Below are 5,932 nucleotides of genomic sequence, written 5' to 3'. Positions count from 1 at the left end.
TCGTAACATTTACGTTATTGCAAATTATCGAAGAAGCATTGAATTTCGTGTTTGCATGCTTCGCGGATACGAAAGTGTTAGATAACGTATCCCAATACGTGCGAGTGAAGTAAAATGGAATATTATTAAAGCTGTTTTCCTGTGATAAATCCAAAGAATCTAGCCAGATCGACGATGGCGTTGCGTCGATAAACAATTTTCTAGCCCCAAAATGCGTTTGTACCAATGTCGAGTAAGAAAGCGCGAGGAAGTGTAACGAACGAAAGGTAGAGTATCTGAGCGAATGAATGGAAGCTTGCGAAAGAAAGGGAATGGGGTGTGAGGAGATGAAAGAAGTGCTAAAAGGATCGACTATCGAGGACAGAGGGAGAGCGAAAGAGATGGAGAGAGAGAGAGAGAGAGAGAGAGAGAGTGTGAGAGAGAGAGAGAAAGAAAAGACGAGAAATAAGATCAACTTTCGCGTGCGCGTGAGCGATACAAGTCGAAATCTTCAAACTTACAAAACTCTTTAGCATCGTAAAGGCAAAGCATATGACCAAGCTCTTAACGATGACTTAGCGTAAACGACAAACAAGTAAATATAAATATAAATAAAATATGAATATAAGTATAAATTCAGATATAAATATATACTACACACAGGCGCACGAACACATACGTACGTACGCGTGTGTATGTGTGTGGGGGTTAGTTTTAATTCAAGAATGTACGTATAAATATACATAATAAGTATAAATATATACATACATACATATAAATAACTACGATGCAAGCTAGGTTAATGAACGGTTAATAACGATAATAACATAGTAATAACGATAACGTTGATAATATTGATCACGATGCTTGAGAACGATACTTGTAACGATAAGTGACACACGATCCCTGTCTCGCAGTGTACGAAACGGTGTACGAAGCGGTGTACGAAGCGGTGTACGAGAACGGCGGAACGCTGCGAGATGAGATAACAAGCGGTCGGTAATGAAACGAGAATAGTAGGCGCGAACAACGATGCTGATTAGGGTAGTGGAATGGAAACAGAGATATATTTGTGCGGAGAGGAAAGACGACGGAACGTCTTGAAAACGGGGATCTCGAAAATGGCATTTGAACGTTTTACGGAAGAACGATGGAATATTTGGATGGAGTCGATACTGCTAACGAGTCCAAGTAGACGTTAAAATCGGTCAAATTATCAATTTTTCCAATTTATTATATCTTTCTATTTGCATTTCGCGAAATTCAGCTACGCGTGGTTCGGTTTTACGAAACGGGAGTACACGAGGGTGTTAGCGAGCGTTACAAGTTGGGATTAATCGTAAAACCTTTATTAACTGTTTGCCAGCTATCTAGTGGTCAAAGTTAAACATCTATTCGTACTATAAACGCACGAATACCTATCGTCGATCCAAAGATCGAGTTCGAAGAGGTGCTCGAGAATCGTGATTATCCGATAACGACGGGTACAGCTATATTCGACGAGGCGCGTGTAAAATGGTCCGATCGTTATTGGATGAGCATGAAGAGAAGAAAAGAGGAGGGGAAGTGCAAGGAAGTAAAAGAAGAAAAGTAGAGGAAAGCGGGAAAGCGAGTGCGAGTGAAAGAGAAGAAACGACGAATGCTAACGAACAAAAGGGACGAAAGAGATGGAAGGAGATGGAAGGAGATGAAAGGAGATGGAAGGAGATGGGAGGATAGAGATATGGACACCGGTGAAAAGGGAAAGGCTAAAGACAGCCGTTGAATGGGCATCAGACACGCGAACACGTTGCACGTTACAGAATATAGGAGGCCCGTGATCTCGTTCGGGCTCAACTTGTAACAAACGTGAGACGCAAAGACACTTCTCGGCTCGTTCGTAGAAACCGCGTTAGCGATTAAAGAAACTATACAGAGTAACGTGAATTCGCGATCGGATCGTGTATTTGCATCGGTTTCCAGGCAGCAGACGCTTGGAAGCATCGTTTATTTGGTCGATCGTGAAATCCCAGAGAATCTATATATGATTTCGTTATTTGTGTTTATTTGTAATAACGCTAAGCGAACAAAGGATATAATAAACGACGATGATAGGAGGGCGTCGAACGAGATAACACGTAAATATTACGATTAAGAGTTTTTCTACTTATCTATGCATATTATGCGTGTGTGTGTGGGTGTGTGTTGTATATATATATCCATATGTATGTATATATACACACATATGTTGCGTTGTGTATATACATATACATACATATACATATACATATAAACAATATACATGTATAAATATGTACACGTAAAAGATAACGCGTATATGCATTTTACCCGTATATACTTATACATAAGTACATGGATACGTATATATGTATAAATATATACGTACTAAGCGAGTACGAACGAATAATGAAAGCGTATATCGATACTAAATGCTCCCCCCTCCCCCCACCCCCGTTGATAATAAATAATCACGAGAAAGAAAAGATATAAAAGAAATAAAAGTTCGTCGCTAGATCTCTCGGCTGTTGGACGAGCCGACGAGCTCCGTAGAGTTTCATACTTTTGCAAATAATCGAAATCTCGTCGATACACTATTACACACCGATCTCTCTATGTATAAAATAGACGTATAAATATATTTGAACGGTTTAAGAAGAGAACATTGATGTCGATCCGAGTCTGAATCTTCGTCTGATCAGGCGCCTTTTGCAGCCCAAACGGTTCGAACGAATCGAGCGACCATTTAACGCGACGGATGTACGTGCATGTCGATATATTTGTTCGGGTCTCACCATTCGACGCATTTTCCAGCATCGGTTTCGCGCTGCGAATCGAATCAGCGTGGCGCGGACCAACGTCCGCTCCGTCGAGTCGAGCGATCGACCCTTCCGATTTTTGACTCTTTGAGAAGCACAGGGATCGTTTCGCCAACGCCGTACTCGTAGCATATAGTAGGAAAGAAAATGACAAAAAAAAGAAAGCTGGTCGTTTCTCGATTTAAACCTCGTTTCTTCGCTGTAGAATCGCTGCTAAGCATCTCGACACTCCGATTTCCTCTCAAAGGGTTAAACGATCGCGCGACCGTCGCGGTATCGCGTTTCTTCGTCGACCTTATTGCGCTGAAACTTTGTATCCAGATGTCGCTCGACTAGACGGTTTCGCGTCACGAGAATATACTAAAACATACTATGTACAGAAAAGAGCGTAAATGTATTTTCGAGAGAGAGAGAGAGTGAGAGTGAGAGAGAGAGAGAGAGAGAGAGAAAGCTTTGCGTAGCTCGTGTCAAGACAAAGGCTGGTATCCTTTCGGAATATCGAGGAGGAGGGTGAACGGTAGTAAAAGAAAGAGCGATAGAAAAGGGGAAAAATCGCGATAAATCATTAAATAGTAACAAGAGTTGCCTTAATATTACACGTTCACAAAACTAGGATACGCGAACGAACAAAAAAGATTAAAAAAAAAAAAAAAGAAAAAACAAAACAAAGGAGCGGAGATTATAACAGAAGAAATTCGAACAGTCGTATCTTCTGGTCGAACGTCACGACGAACACGCGACGGATACACGGCCGGTCACGAGTGGCGTTTCCTTTCTTTCGACGACATCCGTATCCCATCGATGATTTTCCGTACGAACCTCGTCGTCAACGCCTCTCAATTTTCGTCGATCTAACGATAGCGTAGCGCGTATACCAACCTGTTCGTCGATCAACCGTAATTTTCTTCCGAATCGACGTTGATCCGTGTACGAAGCAACCGTTTCCGTGTAAACGTTTGGAAACGCGATCGCGACCGGTTCCAATATCGCTCGTAAAGAAAACTTACTGTACGCTGTTGTTCGCGAACGATGTACTTCACGGAAAACATCGAATTACGAAAATCGAAATACTATATTTATTCCTCTTGCACGTTCGTTCGATCCACGCTTGTCCAACCATCGTTCGTCCGTTCTACGTCGCGAACCTTCCTTCATCCTTTATATTTCGCGTCAACGTCGCTGGCGAACAATAGCGTATCGACTCGGTGTTGAACGCACGTAAGAAATCAAAAAGGATGTGACAGTGAAAAAGAGAGAGAGAGAGAGAGAGAGAGAGAGCAACATGGGAGAAAACTCGAACAAGAGAAAGAAGGGAGAACGAATCGAGAAGAAATTGATACGGAAAGCGAAGCGAACAATGGCTGGCTGTGTATAATGCGGCGCGCAATGAATCTCGAATGCGTCTATGAAAAAAATGAGTGCGTGAGAGTCGAGAGCGTACCTAGCCACGAAAACCTGGCAATGAACGACAGGCTGCGTGACAGCCGGTGCCTGAACAAACAAACGACAGAACGAACGAACGAACGAACGATCGAGAGTGCGTGCGTGTGTGCCTGCGTGCAAATGAAAGAGCAAGAATATACGCGAGACGAGAAGAATCTAGCGAGCTCGAGCGACAGAGTACGAAATCTGTAAACGTTTAATAGTCGCGTGTAACATTGTTATAAAAAACAGACGTTATGTAAAAGAGGAGAGAAAATAAGTAAAAAAAAAAAAAAAAAAAAAAAAACCATTGAAAGATTTAACTTTGACTAAACTAACTTCAAAAGGGTATATAGCGATATAACGCAGTAATTGTTGCTGCCGGTTGTGTGAATGGCGGACGATTGGCGGATGATTCTGCGCGAAATTATTACCGACGATCGATAAAAAAACATGTTCATATATGATAATATAAAAAAAAAAATATATATATATATGCATGTATATGTATATATATGTATATGTATATATATGTATATGTATATATATGTATATATGTATAGTTTAATCTACCTCGATGTACTACATTCGTGTTGACGCACGTGCGCACGCGCGCGAGCATCGAAATTCAGTTCTTTCTTTGATATTCTTACAATCTCGCGGGTATATCTCGTTCGCGCAATATCCTGCCAATCTCTGCGTTATTGTAAACTTACTGTATATTACTTATACATATATACATATGCACATATGCGTGCGTGCGTGCGTGTATATATATATATATACATATATGTATATACATAGATGCATGCATATGTGAAAATGCAAAGGAAGACTCGTTTTTCTCAGAGAATGCAGTCGAGTGCGGATTGTACCTTTATACGTATTTCATTGTTCGCGCGCATTGTTTGCGTCGCGTCGAGAACACGGGCGACGATTAGCCAGAACGAAGAAGAGGTATGTATCGCCGATGTTTGTCGATCGGCAACGAGTTCTTTTTTCCACCATCGAAACGACCCATTCTTATCGATGAAAAGATCGAGCTGACACGTACTTGTTGAGAAGCGCATTCGCGACAACGTTCTCACCGTTCACGACTGACGAACGACTTATTCTCGTAGTTTTGAAAGAAACACGCATCAGTTTCGCGTGTTCGTCGTGACGCGAACATTCGTTTGTATCGTTTCTCTTCTTTAAATGAAAAATAAGTATTCTATATGTGTGTGAACGTATCTGCCGGTGAATAACTCTCGTATGTTAGCAAGAAACAAGGAAGAAAAATGTGGAAACAAAAAGAGAAAACTAACGAAAGGATAAACTCGATTATTCTTTGAAATTGCGAAAACGACCGGTTCGGTGTCGAGCATGAATGTGTGAGTGAAAGTGCAAAGAAAGAAAGCGAGCGCAAGAGGAAGAATGAAAACGAAGACGTAAGCATGCATTATTACTTATGTATTATGCAGTAAACGATGAAAAAGATACCTACATTATACATATACATATATATATATGTATGTATGTATACAAATATACATATATATAAATATTATACATATATGTATATATATATACATAGCTAGTTCAATTTGCAAATTAGTGTGTATCGTCGCTTCGAAATGCCCAATCATTACTCGCCAGAATCCAACAATCCAACAACCAATTTCAAGTTCATTCTTTTTTTAAGGAAAAAACCAATAAAATAATGTGTTAAAATA

General features: G+C 40.6%; 1 long non-coding RNA gene across 1 annotated transcript; it reads left to right on the top strand.

Annotated features, from left to right (window-relative positions):
- Positions 1-885: 885 nt before the first annotated feature.
- LOC139985813 (uncharacterized) lies at positions 886-5,932 on the top strand. The gene is made up of 2 exons (XR_011799505.1): positions 886-1,545; positions 1,576-5,932. It is a non-coding gene; the product is annotated as an uncharacterized lncRNA (long non-coding RNA).

This window comes from Bombus fervidus, chromosome 3 (genome assembly GCF_041682495.2).
Source record: "Bombus fervidus isolate BK054 chromosome 3, iyBomFerv1, whole genome shotgun sequence".
In the NCBI taxonomy this organism is placed as follows: Eukaryota; Metazoa; Arthropoda; class Insecta; order Hymenoptera; family Apidae; genus Bombus; species Bombus fervidus.
Note: the sequence above shows the minus strand (reverse complement) of the source record. Positions and strands in the feature narration are given on the sequence as shown.